This window comes from Nelusetta ayraudi, unplaced genomic scaffold (genome assembly GCF_046127955.1).
Source record: "Nelusetta ayraudi isolate G7.1 ecotype Tasmania unplaced genomic scaffold, CSIRO-AGI_Nayr_v1 ptg000055l, whole genome shotgun sequence".
In the NCBI taxonomy this organism is placed as follows: Eukaryota; Metazoa; Chordata; class Actinopteri; order Tetraodontiformes; family Monacanthidae; genus Nelusetta; species Nelusetta ayraudi.
This window is the reverse complement of record NW_027466105.1, coordinates 800,985-822,500: the sequence shown is the minus strand read 5'-3', so window position 1 is coordinate 822,500 and position 21,516 is coordinate 800,985.

The window sequence follows — 21,516 nt, the reverse complement described above, 5'->3', positions numbered from 1 at the left end:
ACATTCATCCCGTTCCAGTGCACTAAAACCCACTTCCCTTCAGGACCGTGTCAGCGAAGCCAAAACTTCCTTGAGTGACGCTGTTTCCCAGCATGCAATGCGAGCTAGCGATTCACAATACTATTCCATCACAAACATGAATGTAAAAAATAAACAGGGACGAAAAATGAAACTTCAGGAACACCAACCATTGCAATACAAGCAGAACTGGGCCGAAGTTTTATATTATGTACACCATAATACAGCCTTCTGGTGGACAAGCCATACTATTTAATCCATGTCTTCCTATGGCAATTCCGTGGGTGGAAGCTCATCGTAGAGGTCACGTGCTGGGTGCTCGTCACCCCACCAACCACCTCGGAGAAGGTCTAACAGGAGAAGCTTGCTGGCGGAAATGATGCACTACAAGTGGATGTGATGCTCATGAGTGCGATGGATGAGGTAGAGCAATGCTGCAGAACCCGATTCAGACTACTCTCCCTCCACTTTTTTTGTTTTGTATGAGCGTTTAAAAAAAACAACATAATGATAATCGAATAAGCTTTAGTTTATTAATCAGAATTAAAACAAGTAGGTTTTGCCCTTACAAGGTTGTAGATTTGTTATAGATGAGTTCCTTTGTTGTAGTTTGGCGCTTGAAAAACTATATATGGGATGTACCATGACCTGAGGGATTTCCTCATCCCATCCCAGCTTGGTTCTGATGCTGAATGTGAATGTATCTTGCTGTACATCCCACTGAGCTCCAAGGGCCCTCTCCATAGGGAGCTGGTCTCTGTCAAGGTTAAGTGTTTTTACCTCTTTAGCCCTCTGCTCTTCAGGAATGGCGGCCAGCACCGAGCGATGATTGCTCACCCACTGATTGAGCTTAAATCCACCTCTACCGCATAGGTCTGTTAGCTGCTGGTACAGATGTATTGCTTGTTCCACCGTGCTGACGGCCTTTAGACAATCATCCACGTAGAAAGTTTGACGAACAGTGTTTATAACCTCGGCTGGGAAGTCATGCTGATTGTCGTCAGCTGCTTTCAGCAGGGCAAATTAAGCACAGCTTGGGGATGACACTGCCCCCAAAGATGTGGACCAGCATCCTGTGCTCTTGTCGGTCCTTGTTTTGTGGTCCTGTGTTTTAGTGCTTCACAATTGTATTCTGTTGTCAAATTTGCCCATCAAAGTCAGATTAGTAATCCTGTACATCAGTTTATAAGGAAAACCAATTCTAGGTAATGGATTGCAAATCTTGTAGTGACCTGTTACAATGGAAAGAAATGTATACATAATAAGTACGTCTGTGTGCCCGATATTTTAGCTAACACTAAACTTTCTGCACAACTGTCTGCATTGTGCTTTTTCTTTGGCCACAGAGAACAGAAACTTCTGTAGTTCTTTGTTCACCCATGGTACAGTTTCATAAGCTTTTCAGTTTTTAATACGTGTTAATGTAAAAATCCACACGCGAGGCATTTAAAAATGGCGGTTTTCGTCTTTCGTGAAAGACTGCCTTTGGCCAATCAGTGTCCTGAACGTTGCTACGTCACCCTTATGGTCTCAGCTCTGCTCGCTTTGAACCCCAACGAGGCAGGTACCAAAATCCTAACCCCTGGCAACGTGACAATTGTTTTTTTCAATTTAAGTTTTCGTTATTTTGTTCGTTTTCGTTAACTATTATAACCGTGGTCAGGACCTCCAGTCAGAAGATCCACTGGAGGACATTTAGAGCAAACAGTCAGACAACAGCAGCTTCACCACATCAGCTGAAAAATGGAGTTTGGATGCTTTCAGCTTCAAGTCGTGGACAGAAAATGATGCTCACACTGTCACACTGATATTTTCTTCTCCAACCTTCTCTCAGCTCCAGAGGTTGGTGGTCTGCAGGAGCTTCTACAGCAGCAGAAGATCAGTCTGGAGAGGAGATGTGAACGTGTGACTGAAGGTGAAGAAGCAGGAAGTCAAACTCTTCTCAACAACATCTACACTGAGCTCTACATCACTGAGGGACTGAGTGAGGAGGTCAACAGAGAGCATGAGGTCAAACAGCTGGAGACCAAGAAGACCAAGAAGACCAAGGAGATCCTCCACGACCGTCCAATCAGGTGCAGCCAGATCTTTGAAGCCTCACCTGAGCAGCAGGGACTCAGGGAGTCAGAGTGGTGCTGACCAGGTCTCTGGGCTGGACTGGGAAGCCTTGGGGTCCCACTGGAGGAGCTGGAGGAGGTGACTGGGTCCAGGGAAGTCTGGGGGTCTCTGCTGAGGCTGCTGCCCCCGAGACCTGACTCCGGATACGGCAGTAGACGATGGATGGATGGATGGATGGATGGATGGATGCCAGGTGATGGAACATTTCTTAAAAACAGACTCTGCATTATAACTTCTATTACATTCTAAAAAACTCACTCCAATATAACTGCACTCGTCCTTCTCTCACATTACATTGGATCACAATGACCAAACAACACAACAAAGACAATGATCCAACTGTACTGCCACGTCCAGACTCAGTGTAGGTCTGTAGGCCTCTTGGACCTTCATGTGAACCACTGCGTGTTGACTGGAGGTGAAACATGACTGACTGCTGTCCTCCTACCTGGACAATGCAATCTCACTTTCATTCTGCTGCAGATGGCCATTTTCATTTTACACCGTCCAAATTTACAGCTCAGGGCGCTGGGACGAATTCCAAATTGTGTGCAGATACAGGCCTACACTTCAAATAATTATGAGAAAAATCCAACGTAAAGAGAGCACTTCCATTAGGAAATAGTCAACATGAAATTTCGTCTTCTACTGACACCTGCTGGTCAAATTGAATAGTTGCAAATATTGTGAACAAGTTGTCATCTAATTCTAATCCTAAACAATATGGCCATTCCAAGTCAAGTATTAAGACAATTAATCAGGTTTGTACTGCTTGATTGAACACATTCATCCCGTTCCAGTGCACTAAAACCCACTTCCCTTCAGGACCGTGTCAGCGAAGCCAAAACTTCCTTGAGTGACGTTGTGTCCCAGCATGCAATGCGAGCTAGCGATTCACAATACTATTTCATCACAAACATGGATGTAAAAAATAAAAAGGGACGAAAAATGAAACTTCAGGAACAGCAACCATTGCAATACAAGCAGAACTGGGCCGAAGTTTTATATTATGTACACCATAATACAGCCTTCTGGTGGACAAGCCATACTATTTAATCCGTGTCTTCCTATGGCACTTCCGTGGGTAGAAACTCGTCGGAGAGGTCACGTGCTGGGTGCTCGTCACCCCACCAACCACCTCGGGGAAGGTCTAACAGGAGAAGCTTGCTGGCGGAAATGATGCACTACAAGTGGATGTGACGCTCATGAGTGCGATGGATGAGGTAGAGCAATGCTCCAGAACCCGATTCAGACTACTCTCCCTCCACTTTTTTTGTTTTGTATGAGCGTTTAAAAAAAACAACATAATGATAATCGAATAAGCTTTAGTTTATTAATCAGAATTAAAACAAGTAGGTTTTGCCCTTACAAGGTTGTAGGTTTGTTATAGATGAGTTCCTTTGTTGTAGTTTGGCGCTTGAAAAACTATATATGGGATGTACCATGACCTGAGGGATTTCCTCATCCCATCCCAGCTTGGTTCAATGCTGAATGTGAATGTATCTTGCTGTACATCCCACTGAGCTCCAAGGGCCCTCTCCATAGGGAGCTGGTCTCTGTCAAGGTTAAGTGTTTTTACCTCTTTAGCTCTCTGCTCTTCAGGAATGGCGGCCAGCACCGAGCGATGATTGCTCACCCACTTATTGAGCTTAAATCCACCTCTACCGCACAGGTCTGTTAGCTGCTGGTACAGATGTATTGCTTGTTCCACCGTGCTGACGGCCTTTAGACAATCATCCATGTAGAAATTTTGACCAACAGTGTTTATAACCTCAGCTGGGAAGTCATGCTGATTGTCGTCGAATGAAGCACAGCTTGGGGATGACACTGCCCCAAAGATGTGGACCAGCATCCTGTGCTCTTGTCGGTCCTTTGTAATGTCCCCATCTGGCCACCAGAGGAAGCGTAAGAAGTTTACATCCTGGTTGGAAACTCTTACTTGATGAAACGTTCCCTCAATGTCAGTCATGAATGCTACAGGGCCTTGGCGAAAACGAAGCAGCACACCTAGCAGTGTACTTGTCAAATTGGGACCCTGCAGGAGCTCTTTATTTAATGATGTTCACTCACTTTCAATCTCACAGCCACTAAAAAACCTGATTGTGATTGAGAGGTCCTCAGCAGCCAATCACTGTTGGGAGTCCAGCCTTCAAACACTCCTCCTGAATCCAGAGTCACATCTGTGAGCATCTGGAACTTTGGCCCTGATCCTCCACACCACACAACTTGGGATGACAGCGCCACCTACCTGTATACTTTCAGCAGCCAGTCCATGCTCTGACCCGTTTCCACTGTGGCCTGTTGTGTCATCTGGACCGGAGTCTGGATCATCAGTGTCCAGGTTCATGGAATCTGTCAGAGTGCCGCCGTCCTGTGATGTAATGATAGAGAATCACTCTATTTATACTAATGTGCAGAACCACTAGAGTGTCATTTCTTCACTGCTGTCAGCAACAAGCATTTGGTGTCACACTGGTGTACAACACTTATGGGCTAATTAATAAGAAATGACATATTTAGGAATCACCCGCAATGCCCAGATTGTTGCTGCTTATCTGCTGATATGAGCCGTCAACTGTTGCAATATAGAACCACGGGCAGGAAATTACAATTAGTGTAGAGAGTATTATAATTTAAAAGTTTATTTACGGTAGTTCTTTAAATAATTTAGCAGGGATGGAACAGGCTAACGTGACGACGTCACCTCTAACACGGTCGGAGCTCAACCTGCTGTCACGGCGAAAACTCTGTGTTACGTCCCGTCGAGGGGGACCGAGACGCAACGTGTGGGACACCTTCCCCCACTCCCAAGCCTCATTAATTTTTCAATGCAGTTGGCAGTTTCAACAAAAAAACATTTTATTAATCAGTAAATGAAATAAACAAAACAACTTAACCGGTGGGCAGCAAAGGCTTCAGGGTGGGCCCAGGCCAAAATAATAAACCAAACTCCAACTAGCTCGCCTTAAGAACTAACTAAAGAAAGAAAGAGAACCCAAATACAGAAAGGCTAACCTCAGAAGTGACTAACTGCAGAGTTGGGAGCGGAGGAGGGATGACCGTCAGGCTGGCTCGACTGCTCCTCCTTCTCAGCCGTGGCGCGTCCAATCAGCAGCCGACATCCAGGACCGCGCCTGCAAGGCGTCATCCACCCTCTCTCTCACACACACACACACACACACAGATAGAGGCATCTAGACCCACCTGTGGGTCATATCACCCCCTCCCTTAAGAACTAAACCCTATTAACATACCTACAAACAAAACTAAACAAGAAAAACAGCTCAGTTCCCCCGAAATAAAATTCCGCAGCTAGTCCACAACATAATGCATCTGCCAACACATTATCAACCCCCCTTCCTGTGGCAAATCTGGAGATTGAAGTCTTGCAGGAGCAGAGACCACCACATCTACGAGAGCATTATGGTCTGTAAAAACCTGACCCCAAATTAACATCAAGATGAGCACTGTCAGAAGGAGAGCCAAAGCTTCTTTCTTAACTTCCCAATAATTACTCTGTGTGCGTGCTGCTTACTTGTGGCATATCCCTCCACTTCTATGTCATGGTGCAAAACTGACGTACGGCGGGGGTGGTCAGAAAACAATAGTGGGTGGCTCTCAATTAATTTAACAATATCATGACGGGCTGATGCAGGCAAATGGGACAAAAACGAGCTTAAGTTATTCATAATTTCAGAGTTTCCCAGGCGCGCTGAAGGAACACCGATTTTTTTTTTTTTTTTTTCAATGAGCCCTCCCTCCGCCAATGGGCAAAGAGGGGGCGGAGGCTCAGGCGACACATTTTTCCGAGCGACGTAATGCCCGGTTCACACTGGACGCGGAAGCGCCACGAAGCGCCGCGAAGCGCCGCCGAGCGCTTCCATTCGGCGCCCACGTTAATCAATGGTGGTTCACAGTAGACGCGAACAGGCGCGCGGCTCGCGGCATGCATTTGTTGTTTCGGCGTCTGCTCTATTTCGTGCGCGAGCCGCGAGCGATCCTCGTCAATAGTACAGGAAGTCGCTCAATAAAAACGAGAAATTCCGGTGAATTTTCAAAATAAACTAATTTCAAAATAAAAACCGAACGATAAATTCGATCATATATCATATTTGTATGTTATATTTGTCAGTACATTGTATCAGAGTGCGAGAGAGATTAAACACACACACACACACACACACACACACACACACACACACACACACACAGAGGAAGACTTGATCAAAATACGTCTGTTTGATCCTAGAGATGCCGGTCAATGATCATTATGAAAGAGGTCTTGTCTTGAGATGGACACCTGAGTGCGTGTTTCTATTTATTTAGACACACACACACACACACACACACACACACACACACACACACACACACACACAAAAGTAAGCTACGGAGCAGGCTGGCTACGGGGCGAGGGGGGGCGATGATGAAATGATTTTTTTTAAAGAAAAAAAAAAGAAGCTCAAGTGGGAGTGAAAAAAAGACTGCAGCTGAGCAGAAGCGCTTGTCGACCGTCGCGGAGCTGTTCGCGTCTGGTGTGAACCAGTTGGAGCCTCGCTCACGAAATTCGTCGGCGCTCCGCTTCGTGTCGCTTCCGCTTCCATTGAAATGAATGGCACGAGCCGCGCGCCTGTTCGCGTCTGGTCTGAACCACTACATTCAGTGCGTTTACATGGCACGAGAGAAAATCTAATTATTGCCTTAGTCCGATTATGATCGGAGAACTCACGTGCGTGTAAACACCTTACTCCGATTATGATTGGAGTTTGAGAACTCTGATTGGAATCGGAGAACTCTGATTGGAATCGGAGAACTCCGATTGAGACACCCAGATAATGCGATTGGAATTCGAATTTCTCTGCCATGTATACGCCTTAATCGGACTATTAACTGGACAATGCGAGTGCGCATGCGCCACGCCTCGCTCTCGCAACTCATGACCGCACAACTACGTCGTCTAACAAAACAGACGGCGCGAAACAACCTGGCAAACGCGAATAACAATGTTGACATTTGGAGAGAGGATGAGACCGGGGCGATGCTTTCTCTTCTAAAAGAGATGGACATATTAAAATAATGCGCAACGGAGACCTTTTTAAAAAGGGTAGTGCAGCAAATGCAGGGCTCCGGCTTTGCGCAGCCCTGAACAAATACGTATTCCTTCGTATTTATATTTCTACCTTTTCGTTCACATTTTTTATAAGTTAGAAGAATTTTAACTTTGTAAATAAAAGCACAGCAAAGAGATGTTTTCCTGATTTTTTATTTTGGTAATTTCGCTGTTATTCTGCTGGAAACGGCGTGCAGCGGCACCAGCTTCCTCCACGGTCGGCACTTTAATGAGCGTTTGTATAACTGAAGACACCGTTCCTTTGCAAAACCTGTACACAAACTCTCCCACCAGTCTGCTCCGAACCCGAATCCAACAAGAACGAGAGTTTGCGGTCCGTAGCGACGGCACAAAGCGTAGCATCGAAGTGTTGTTGTAGCCCTCCAACAGCAAACAACGTGCTTGTCTGCCTTTTAAAATAACCAGGAGCACAAGAAATAGGATACACCTTATCTGCAAAGCAAGTAACACGTACATTATGAACTATCGTTCCATATCATAATAGATTTAATATGTCAACTGAAAGCAGCTGACTATACATATACATATATATATATATATACACATATATATATATATATATATATATATATATATATATATATATATATATATATATTAACCTCTTTAATTGAACTCCAAAACATACATGGTCAAAATCCATTTTATTATTATGTTGTTGTTTTTTTTAAATGCTCATACAAAACAAAAAAAAAAGTGTGACATCCACTTGTAGTGCATTATTTTTGCCAGCAAGCTTCTGTTGTTGCGACTGACGACATTGACCCGTGTGTTTTCCATATACTCACCTGAATCGTATACCCTGCAAGGGCCCCGAGGTGATCGGTGGAGTGACGCGCAATCAGCACGTGACCTCTACGACGGGCTTCCACCCACGGAAGTGCCATAGGAGGACACGGTTTAAATAGTATGGCTTGTCCACCAGAAGGCTGTATTATGGTGTACATAATATAAAACTTCTGCCCAGTTCTGCTTGTATTGCAATGGTTGGTGTTCCTGAAGTTTCATTTTTCCCTTTTTCCCTTTTTATTTTTTACATCCATGTTTGTGATAAAATAGTATTGTGAATCGCTAGCTCGCATTGCATGCTGGGAAACAGCGTCACTCAAGGAAGTTTTGGCTTCGCTGACACGGTCCCGAAGGGAAGTGGGTTTTAGTGCACTGGGACGGGATGAATGTGTTCAATCAAGCAGTACAAACCTGATTAATTGTCTTCATACTTCACTTGGAATGGCCATATTGTTTAGGATTAGAATTAGATGACAACTTGTTCACAATATTTGCAACTATTCAATTTGACCAGCAGGTGTCAGTAGAAGACGAAATTTCATGTTGACTATTTCCTAATGGAAGTGCTCTCTTTACGTTGGATTTTTCTCATAATTATTTGAAGTGTAGGCCTGTAGTTGATGAGGAATCACGGTGTGCTAAAGCTACTCAAACAGCTTAGATGAAAAAAAGGGAGTGTGATTTGGGTTTGTGGTACATTATGACAATCTTGGACTTGCAAGACTGAGGCGACGGTTCAATTCCCATCAATGTGTATTATATATGTGTTATTTAGCTCATCTATTCTACATTTTAAATAGATCACATTTGACATCTGACCCACTGAACACTTACTATTGAACATATTTTTAAACTATGGGCTATTTAGTCTTGTTTTAGGATATAATATAATTCATTGCACAAACTGTCAGGCTAAGTATAAGAGCTATAGTCTACTACAATCAGTCGTGCCAAAAAAGAGACATTGTCTTTGTTTTTCATTTTTATTTTATTGTGTCAGCATTGAACCATACAAGCATGTAGTGTTGTCCAACAAGAATGCATGGCGAATCAAATCCCAAACAACCTATGAAACAATGAACACGTTTCCATTGCACTTCATTTTATTGAGCACTAGATGACCTCCTCGAGCACTGTGTCATTGAAGCCTCGAGGAATGAACCATTTTTTGAAACAAGTGTCGAAGCTTCAACAAAGCCTCGATCGGCCATCACTACCTACGGCTGCGTGCTCTAACACCATTTCAGAAGTGACTAACTGCAGAGTTGGGAGCGGAGGAGGGACGACCGTCAGGCTGGCTCGACTGCTCCTCCTTCTCAGCCGTGGCGCGTCCAATCAGCAGCCGACATCCAGGACCGCACCTGCAAGGCGTCATCCACTGTCAGACACACACACAGACACAAAGATAGAGGCACCTAGACCCACCCGTGGGTCATAACACTCCGTGTGGATCTTTTCACTCTGGCATTGAAAGGGGGTGCTAGCGCTAGCCGTTTGCTAAGCTATGTACAGACAGCACCACCGCTTGCCGAACCACATAGTCACACCGTTTATATACAACTCGTCATCAATATCTCTAAAGTAGAAGTCAAGAACTTTTTTCAAAAACGATAACTAACTCAAACTTTTTTATGTGTTTATAAAAACAAACTAAAACAAACTTAAATTGAAGTCATATTTCACTTCGTTTACGTCTGTCAAATGAATATTTGCCCAGGAAAATGTTTTAGTTTTACGCAGCAGCACCTAAATGCACCTCGCGTTCTGTGACGTCACCCCTCTTTCACAGCAGTATGTTGACGAGCGACTCGCGGCGGGAAAGTCCGATATGCCACTTTTTCCCAATACGACGAAGAGAGTGACAAAAGCCAATGTCTTGTGGTGGAAAGACACAAAATATGTGGCTTGCTTCTAAAAAGGGAAAAACCCAGACAAACCTCCATTTAAGAAGCAGCAGTGGTGAACATGTTTATTGAGACTGGGAAGTAGACACGACAGTATGACTCAAATATCCTGTGGCGATGAGAGTGGTTATGGCTATCTGATAAAGCAAGATTTAATATTGGGAATTTAACAAAATGAAAAGGAACCGACAACGCCACCCTGGGAATTTCACCCAGGGAGTTCTACTAAACACAAAAGTAATAATTAGGCACACAGGTAAGTTCTACGAGGAAGGAGTAGGAGACGTGGTTCAGAATGTTTAAAATATCAAACCAACTTTTATTCAACATTTAAAAATAAAAGGAACAAACAGATCAACACTTAAAACGGAGCTACTGAGCTCCTTATTCTTTGTAGAAACTGAGGCTTACCGATGAGGGGGCCAAACGGGGGAGGAACCAAAGAAAACAAGGAACACCCCACTCACACGTGACACACCTGCAAAGAAAGTGAAGTGCAAAAAAAAAGAAGAAAACAACCACAATCCCGGGTCACAGCACTCAAAGGGGCCCACCACCCGGGACACCGCCACCACCAGCAGCTCTCAGCGACTACAAAAGAAAAGATAAACAGTTGGTTACTAAAAGTTCCCTAAAATCTGTCACATGTACTGAAATACACACACACACACACACACATGCACGCACGCACGCCTGCTGTCTGAGGGTCAGCGGTGGCGATGTAAGTGTGGCAACAGAAAGGAGCAGTGTGGGGGAGGGGAAGATGATGAGACTTAAACCATAAATATCAAAGCAAATGAGCGAATCAACTTCAACATCAAACTCAAAAAAAAGGGAAAGGATCTTCAAAATAAAGGAGGCCAACGATTCAAATAAGGGGGGAGAAACGGGTCAAACAAAAGCAGGACAGGCTGACACCACACAGGGGGGGGGGGGGGGGGGGGGGGGCAACAGAAACAAGACGACTCACGGGATGTGATGATGGTGTTCAGAGCTGAGGCCACCTAGATATAGCGGAGCAGGTTGGATGGGGACGGAAGCCCAAGGGAGTCACCCCAATCACACGTGCACATCCCAGTGGGCAGTCAAAATTGGGTAGCGACAACACAGCAAACTAAAACCAAAAAAAGAGGGATACCACCACCCGTCAACTGTACCAACCATTGTCAGAACTTATGGAGCAATTGTATTTTATTATACAGTAAAAATGGGATACAAGGTCGTTTTTGCCTGTTTGAAAAGCTAAAAAACAACAACTTTGAGGCTTAATATCTCCAAAATGCTACAGTAAAAATCTTTGAAAATAACTGAGGATGTAGTCATGGTGTTCCTCAGGTCAACTGTACAAATCATTGTCAGAACCTATGGATCAATTTGATGTTATTGAACAGTAAAAATTTAAACAAAACAAAAAAAAATTCAGAGAGAGAGAGAGAGAGAGAGAGAGAGAGAGATACTTCATTTTAAAACCGGAAGTTAACGCGCTTGCCATTGAACTAGCGCTGACTTTCTCAGTGGACTCTCGCAGTAAGTACGGCAACACGGGCGCAATGAAAATGTAGAAGCGGCTGGCTTGACTGCGCGAGGACGAACGGCGGCTCACTTGACCGCAGTAACAACAACTACAACAACATGCCCTCCCTCCCTGTTAGAATGTGAATAAACGGGTGTGGAGTCAATCAGTCATTCCCATGGTCAACTTTCATAAAACAAACAAAAACACTGATTCATGACGAACAAATATTAGCCAGCCAGCTAACATTTATCCAATGCTAGCTAGCTAGCTGGCTAGCAGGACAAATAAACAAACTTGGGGGGGGACAACAGCGTTTCACCTCCACCTCTCCAGCCCACATCACAAACAAATAACTTACATTTCCCCTTTGCAAGTTTTTCTTGATCGGTTTTCTTTTCCTTCCGTTTTTCCGCACCGCTGGGATAACTCCTTTTTGATGCCATTATGGTGTCTGTTTGTTTTTAATCCCCTTGCTAACGGGAACGAATGGTAGCTGTCAATCATTCACATCATACCTGTCGGCGTCGCTGGCCCGCTACGTCACAACCTGCGTGACAGTGCGGCAAGCCCCCAGAGTCCAAGATGGCGTCCCATTCCTTTCAATGAAGTTGCTCACCCAGCGCATGGCTCCCAAAAACTTTTTGACTTCCGCATTGATGGGATAATAGAGCATGCGCAGTTGTGTCAGTGTGGAGACCGTCACTGACAGACGTGCACGCTCACGAACCGTACAAAATTCAACGTGGAAATGAATGTATTTTATACGGAACAACTGACAATTGTTGTTTCGAAATTTTATAAATAATAATGATTTATTATTATTATTATTATTATTATTATTATTATTATTATTATTATTAATAATAATAATAATAATAATAATAATAATAATAAAAAGGTATTATTATAATAATATACTATTATCTGTGTATTAAACAAGTGAGCAATGAACTGAATAATAAATAATAATTCTTTGAAGCAACTCTCTATGGACCATAACAGCACTGCCACACATATTTTTTAATCAATAACCTCTTTGGAAAGCAGACAAAGTAATGAAATGATTGGTCTATTTATTTCATCAGAACTAAAAAATAAAAAATAAAAACTGAACGATCTTGAAAGTTCCTCCCTTTCTCTTGCACCTGTCGACCGGTCAACTTTTGGCTTCTCTACAGTGTTCGAGAAAATGCCGACCTGTGCTGCAATTAACTGTGTCACCCGATCAACAGGCAAAGGGTGCAAAGGACCCACGTTACTTCGGTAAGAATGATTAATGAAATGACTGTAAGGCACTTTTATGCCACTGACGTTTTTACGTCAGTACGTCCGTGTGTGTGTAGCTAACACAAATTTGCAAATATTTTGTCGTCCTCATGGAATTAAACAGCACACCATGTTAATTTATCAGCGAGTGCTCTCTCTTTTCATGCAATTCATCACGCTTAACATGTAATGCTGAATCATGAAAGCTATGGAGCAAAAAATAATAATTACATAAAACACGAGTGAAATAAAATGTGTCATTCATTCAATAAAGATTTCATTCATTCATCTTCTATACCCGCTTATTCCTATTCAGGGTCACGGGGGTCTGCTGGAGCCTATCCCAGCTGTCTTAGGGTGAAGGCAGGGTGACACCCTGGACAAGTCGCCAGTTCATCGCAGGGCCACATAGAGACAAACAACCATTCACACTCACATGCACACCTACGGACAATTTAGAATGTTCAATTGACCTCACGTGCATGTTTTTGGAGTGTGGGAGGAAGCCGGAGAACCCGGAGAGAACCCACGCAGACATAGGGAGAACATGCAAACTCCACACAGAAAGGTCCCAGGTCCGGGCAGTTGAAAATGCCATTTTATTTCATTTAACAAAGCATATCATTATTTCATCATGCCTTTAATTGTTTTGTGGTCCTGTGTTTTAGTGCTTCATAATCATATTCTGTTGTCAAATTTGCCCATCAAAGTCAGATTAGTAATCCTGTACATCAGTTTAAGGAAAACCAATTCTAGGTAATGGATTGCTGATGTATTTTAGCTAGCACTAAACTTTCTGCACAACTGTCTGCATTGTGTTCAAGCTTAAATGATTTAAATATGTTAAATTACACAAGAAAATATTGTACATTTGTTTTTGGAATGTTTTGCTTTTTACAGCTTTCCTTTTGGGGACAGAAAAAGGTTGCACAAATGGGTGGAAAATGTGAGAAGAAAAAACTGGACACCCAATGACAACTCCAGGCTGTGTGCTCTTCACTTTGAGGAGAAATCTTTCATTTTGCGTGGTGAGAGAAAGTGCCTAACTTCAACAGCTGTCCCAACCATTTTTATTCATTCATTCATTCATTCATTCATCTTCTATACCCGCTTATTCCTATTCAGGGTCACGGGGGTCTGCTGGAGCCTCTCCCAGGTGAGAAAAAGTGCCTAACTTCAACAGCTGTCCCAACCATTTTTAGTTTCTGGAAATTCCCTCTTGCCTATTTCTTTATTGATGCACTGACAGTGGGAGAGCATGTAAACATAATCAGCGATGCCTTCAAAGACTTAAAAATCCTGGAGTTCGCACAGTGTGTTTGACATGTGATGGCCCATCTTGCCATTTTGCCATGTTAAGGGCGCATGTATGGGCTGAAATATGTGCCACCAGAAACTGAATTTGAATCATTGATATTTGAATTTGAATGGCTAAATGCGAATAATTGAATTAAAATTTTGAATTTGAATCACATCATTTGAAATTGTATTGTTAAATTTGAATCATTGCATTGAAAAACTGTATTTGAATATTAAAAGATAAATTGAAATTCAATAAAAAAAAATTGATTGTCACTGAAAATCCAACTGTCTAGACTTCTTCATATTCAGTTCTCACAATTCAAGTTCAGATCTCAAAATTCAGTTTCAATTTATTGTGACAGACATCCGGGTGCTTGGAGGATGAAGGGGAAGAGCAATCAAGCTCAGATACACAGGACTCCTCTTCGGCCAATCAGCACTTACTTTTGTACACTTACGTTGATGGACCGGTGTTCCGGTTCAACTCACTACTATTAACGATTATTAACGATTTCTCCTTGTGGTCCAAGTCAGTGTCAATGTCTAGACAGTTGGATTTTCAGTGACAATCATTTTTTTTTAATTGAATTTCAAATTCAAATTTTACTATTCAAATACAGTTTTTCAATGGAATGATTCAAATTTAAAAATACAATTTGAAATGATGTGATCCAAATTCAAAATATTAATTCAATTATTCGCATTTAGCTATTCAAATTCAAATATAAATTATTCAAATTCAGTTTCTGGTGGCACATATTTCAGCCCATACTCTTGGAGCAGATTTAAATGTAAATTCAATGAGGCCCTCATTTACTAATCCTGCTGATACCTCACAAGTGGTCCATGTAGTTTTAGATGTGTGCCCCATGATGAAGCTGCTTAGGAACACTCTTGCTGAAGCAACTTCACTACAAACAACAACAGGTAAAGTCAAGTGGAAATATATAGTGGAGCTTAACAAACTTCAAGAGTTGGAAGGACTGAGATTAGGAAACAAGTTAAAGATGGCACACAAACGGTGGAAAAGGCAGAAAATGAAAGTAAAACCTGCAAGTCAAGTTTTCAGCAGCAGTGTGGTTGATGCTCTGGAGTACCGCAACAAACAGCCACAGTTTAAAGGATGTGAGGAGACGGTCAATCTCTTGAGAACCATTGATGCGGCTTTTGATGCACTCAACAGCAGGAACCTTCTGGGTAAAGGAGACGAAGCACCAATGAGAACATCAAACAAGGAGCGTGCAGAAAAAAAATCCTGCTTAAAGCTGAAAGTCTTCTTCTGGATCTCAAAGATGACAACGGAACACCTTTGCATTCTGGAAAGTGCAAGACCTGCATCATAGGCTTTATTGCCAGTTTCAGAAGTGTGCTGATCATTTTCCAAGAGCTGGTGGAAAGGTCTGGTGTCCCATGCCACTATCTGTTGACGTACAAGCTTAGTCAGATCATCTAGAGCTTTTCTTCTCCTCTGTCAGAGCACGTGGTGACTTTAACAACAATCCCACAGCCACACAGTTTAAAGCTGCTTACAAGCGTCTGCTGGTGAAGCATCAGGTCAGCACTGCAACAGGCAATTGCATTATTGGAGATGGCACCACCATTTTGGAAGCAACACCTGCCTCTGTAAGCACAGGCCGTGGATTTGACCTGAAACCTGTTGATCAACCCGAGACTGAGCATGATTATCCCATCTGCCCAAATGTAGAAATAGTGTCTGAGTACAAAGAGGCTGTTATCACTTACATTTCTGGCTTTGTAGTGAAAAAAAATAAAGTTAGACATAACTGCATTCCTTGCCATGACGCACTAACATCTGATTCCACAGTCCGTCCCTTCCTTCTCTTGAAAAACAAGGGAGGTTTGCAGAAGCCATCAGCAGGAATAATTGCTGTCTGTACAGGACTATTTGTACACAAGACTTTTGAAAACATCCCCAGGCAGGATTCCCAAGGGTCATGGCTTCGCAACAGCTATCACAAAGGAAGTCCTAAGCTACAGTGCTGGCAAAAATCTTTTCCCAGGGCTGCACAACCACGTGTTTGAAACCACGGTGGATGACAACCACGTGCACACCTTGGTAAAAATGGCACCCAGCATTCATTGTACAATTAGGATGCACCATTTGGCGAAGAGAGAGACAGAATCTTGAAAGAAAGATTATGTTCGAAATAAATTCACCAAGCTGGTCCACGTTTACCATCAGTAGTGTAAACCATACTGTGTGTTGTGTGTATTGATAGAATAGTAGTACTCATGTACTATTAGTAGTCTTATTAGTAGTACTAGTAGTCAATAGTTAGTCGCATTCTGTTGTGTAAAACAACCTTTACATGGGTCCATTCCTTGCACCTGGCTTTGTCTTATTGTTAAAAAAAAAAACAACAACCAAACGTTCGCTTGTATTATGGAAAACAAGTTCTGACCTGGAAGTTAAAAAAAAAAAATATTACAAATATTTACAAAGGCATTTACACACACGCGCACGCACACACACACACACACACACACACACATACACACACACACAGACACACACACACACACACACACACACACACACACGTTATTTACATTTTCATTTCGTCAATGAAGGGATTTTACATTGATTGTTCAGTTAACATGTTCAATGTTAAAATATTCACATGAAAAAAACCCTGAAAATCGTTACGGCAGACGTAAAAATGTTTTTGTGAGAAAGGGTTCAAAGTTATCTTGAAATCATTTATGAGGATACTCATATATATATATTATAATATTATAATTAATATTGATGAAGTGTTGTTTCATGTTTTGTTGGCTGTTTCAAGGGTTTATTTAGTTTGTTGTGACACAATCTAAGGTTCAATTTGTAAAGAAATAAAAGTTCTTGTGAAAAAAGATAGTGGTCAAAGTGATTGATATTTGTGTTTGTGTTTTTTGTAGTCTTGTCTGGATTTGTCCTGTTCGTTTCTGGTCTGTGTTTGTGTTCCCACTCTTGGCCTGCACCTTGTCGTGGTGAGTGGGCTTTTAACTAAGACAGGCCAATTATATATATTGTGTGAAGCCAGCAAAACAGTCATTATTATGAGAATTACAACTGAAGCACACTAAATAATACACCATAAATCACATTTTGCTTTTCTGTTATTAATCTAATGTGTGTTATGTCAAGCCTCCACAGTGGCGTGCTGCAGTCAGGATGAGACGAACAAGGTGAATGGATGGACGGATTGATGAGCCCAGCGAGCCTCCACCATCCACAGACAAGCCAGTCCCATCTTCTACCCAGAAGGATGTCTCTTCCATCTATCTTTGCCTGCCAGGGAAATGCAACCAAACATAGTAATTACAGATGGTGTTGTCTCTGTTAAAGTGATACATGAAAAAACAAAAACAAAAAACAAAATATGTTTTGTGATTCATGTTCATGACTGTTCAGAACCGAAATGATGAGTATGTCATCTGTGAAAGAGTAAAAAGCATGTTGGAGGCCAGATTTAGCACTTGGCCTACCACCTTAGCACAGTAGTGCAGTAAATTAATAATACAAACAATGGACATTGTCATACGCAATGCCCATACAATGACACTGTCACCTTAATACGATGCTTTAGAGCAGGGGTGTCCAAACTATGGCCCACGGGCCAACTGCGGCCCGCAGTCCATTTTTAATTGGCCCGCAACAAATGTTATAAATAGAATAGAATATGGGCCGCACTTCAACTTTTGCCTGAGTGTATTGCACTTCTTCAGTTTAACACCAGGGGGAGCAGCTCAACACTGAGTGCAATGCAGTTCCCACTTTAAGTGAGTAAAAAATATATTCCACAGTACCCGTGTGTTAATAAGCATGCATGTGCAGGTACACACGCGACAGATATCAATAATGCGCATTAATTCTGTCACTACCCTGCTTTTGCGCACCACTTTTTGTTATATGCGTTTTTCTTGTGAACACAGAACACGAGGCTTTACACGATCACGATTTTTGTGCCGATCACCGATCAGTGAGTTTAAATAAACCGATCACCGATCACAGATCCGATCACGTTAGGGGCAATAAATACTTGTTTCTGTACACCCCTTGCCTTCTCACGAGCACCGTCTAAAGTTGTTGCTTCAGCATCCATTTCAGAGTTTGCTTTTCTTTTTCTTTCTCCGCGTGTTTCTTGAACTCGACATGCTCCTCCGTGTGTATCTTTTCCAAGTGCCTGATTAAATTTGTGGTGTTGAAACTTTTTGCCAAAGTTCCCCCGCGAGGTACTGTAGCGTTGCATATATTGCAGATTCAAAGAAACTTTATTGTCCGTCACATAGCGACAGTACTCAAAACAGGAAGAGGCACGAAGATGAAAATGAAGGTTTTTGAATCATGAACCATTAGCTCTCGGTGTTATGCCCCGGCCTAGGGGGAACCAGGACACAACATAAAGGCTCCCCCCCTTCTCCCAGCTCTCAAATTAGACAAAGGTGCTTCGTCCACAGGATGGTTTTTATTAAACGTCACCATCATTGCACTGGCGTCAGGGAGGGCATGGCCAAAACAACAAACTAAATGGCTCTCTTATGGATCTTACCTATGAAGAAAACAATCAAATAAATGACAGTCAAACTAACCTCCTCAACTAAAACACAGGAGAAAAGGGTCACAACACAAATGGCTTCCCTCCCCTACGGGCTACGTGGACACAAAGGGAACTGAAATAGATTACAAAACAGAATTGATGGCTGAACACAGAATGCTGCTGCTGCAGCACATGGCCTCTGGTTGGGAGCTGGGAGAAGGACAAAGAGACCGAGGTGTTGAAGTCCTCCTCCTTAAATATTGGCACCAGCCAATCACCTTTCCGCACCTGGAACAAGCAAAAAAAAGGGAACTTAGGATCTACTGCGCCATCTAGTGCCCAAACGGACACACAGCAGACAAAAGGAACTGACAACAATGTAAACCCAAATCTATAGATTTACATAACACTCGGATACAAACAAATAAACATGTCGATGCTGTGAAACTACTTTGGAGGAAATGAGACGGATTAAAAAAGTTTCAACACGACCATGACGTCATTGATCGGTGATTCATGACATGACGCCCGATCATGAACGTTTCAAAAAATGCCAAATATCGGCCGATCCGATACAGCCGATAAGATCGGTGTAAAGCCTAGAAAACACACACAGGTGATGAAGTGGAAATCAATAAGTACAAACCTGCTGCACTACTGTGACATTGCTGGAGGCAGACTCAGTCATGTGGACAGTTGAACGTGTTGCCCACACCTGCAAATACAAGGACACAAAGTAACGTTTAAAGAACTGCATTTATTGTCCTATCACAAAGATGCACACAATGAAATACACATATCCCAAATACCAACATGTCACTGGTTTGTTTTGGTTTTTGAGGCAACGCGTGCTGATCCACGTCTCAGGCTGGACATCTGGAAGAACATAAAGAAATGAATTCATAAACAAAGTAACACACAAATTAAACTGTACATGTACTGTACATATGTGATCTTGTGTTGATAATAGGGGTGGGGCGATACGGCTAACCCAAGATTCGATACTGTGACGATATTTGGCCCACGATAATGACAACATCACGACACACGATATCTTCGATATCTTCGAAATTTTGCAGACGATATTGTCATAACCCGGCTCAAGAGTTATGACAATAACGGAAGGGACACTGCGGATTGCAATTAATCAAAAGGTTTATTATAACAAAATAGATAATTGTAAGCAAAATAATGAAATATATGGTGTGTGTTTGTCAGTATTCATCAGTAATGTAAGTGTGGATGAGTGAATAATAGGATGTGGGGTGTTGTCAGGTGCAAAACAGAACAGAAGAAGCTGAGAGTCGGCCAGACGCCCATGGCTGCTGGATGGAGAATGGGGAAGAGACCGAGCGGCACACGCAGTCGGCCTTTTATGCTGCGGGGGGCATCGGCACAGGTGTCCTAATCGGAAGATGCCACTCCCACATCCACCGCTACCTAGAAATGGGAAAACAGCTGGGAGCCACAACAAGTTATATAGGGACAGGGTCGTCACAATATGTGACTGAAAAAGAAAAAAATACCCATAAAAAGGAAAATGCCTGTGATCTTGCATTTATTCCAAAACTTTGTATAATGTACAAACAAACGTGCACTGCACAAGCAAACATATTAAAGTGCATGAACATTAATAACTTTCATGTAAACAAGGACAGTGCTTTCTGGTAATGTAAAGTCAGTAGCAACTTGTCTTATCTCAACTTGGGGACTTGGGATATACAAACCGACGGGAAGATGAGAGAGGGAAAAAAAAGTCCTTTCACTGCCCCGATTCTGAAAATCAATAAAAAAAAAATGATGCAGACAAAATAAAGAAATTAATAAACGCGTCCCCAAAATATACGGGACAAAGTGAAGTGCGTCCCCCATCAGTTCATTACGGGACAGGCTTTTTAGTTGCCAAATATGGGACAATCGCGTATTTTACGGGAGGGTTGGCAACCCTATCTAGACCACAGACGGAAATTAAATGAGGTTTTGTCATTTTCCATAAAAAACGGGACAAATTGTGTCCCGGGAGAGATTTTATCTTTCCCGGGACAGGTGGTGAAAAAAGAAAACAATTCTGGGAAAAACGGGACGGGTGATAGCGAACGAGGCAGCTCTGCAGATTCGTAGTGTTGCCATTGTATTTTACCTTCGCAAAACAGTTGTTGCAGATTGCATATTCTTTATGAAGTTTCCTCCCGTCATCTGTCTCGTAAAAGCCAAAGTGGGTCCACACTTTAGAGCGGTAACTTGCGGGTGGGTCTTTGATTTGTTTTCCGTTGTTGGTATTTTCCGCCGTTCTTGCATGTGCTCTTCCGTTGTTAACTCGTCTTATTCACCGGCCGCTGCTTACGCCTACTTGACTCTTACGGGATTAGCGCCCCCACAAACAGGACAGGAGAGATTAAGCCTTAGCCTCACTGAACCACACGGGATTGGACGGGATGTCTGTGTGAAATGCAGTCTCAACAGCTGTTGGTACGGTCTATAAAAAAAAGAGGAGAGGAAATAAGAGTCAACTTAGGATAAGTGTTCATTTTTAAAATAAAAAGTTGCACAGTTTGACAAATACACGATTGGGGGGGGGGGGGGAAGAGGGATGAACAGGTTACCTCAACCTCCTGTCCAACAAGAGTCCATTCAGGAGCAGGTCCATACACTGGCATGTGGACAGGACCTGTCACAACCACTCTGGGAGACACCCTGGGCGATGATTGGTTGTGGCACAACACCCCTGGCCTAGGTGAAGGGGGTGCGAGCTGATGGAGCATGCAGCATGCAGACGCTCCACCAAAATCAGTCCTGAGGTGCACCTAAACAGAAAACAACATGTTAACACATATTTGTCATATCAAATGAAGAGCAAGTAAGGCTGAAGAAGGCAAAACTTACACCATCATAACACCACCATGTACAGCTGACGAAGGGGGAGGTGAT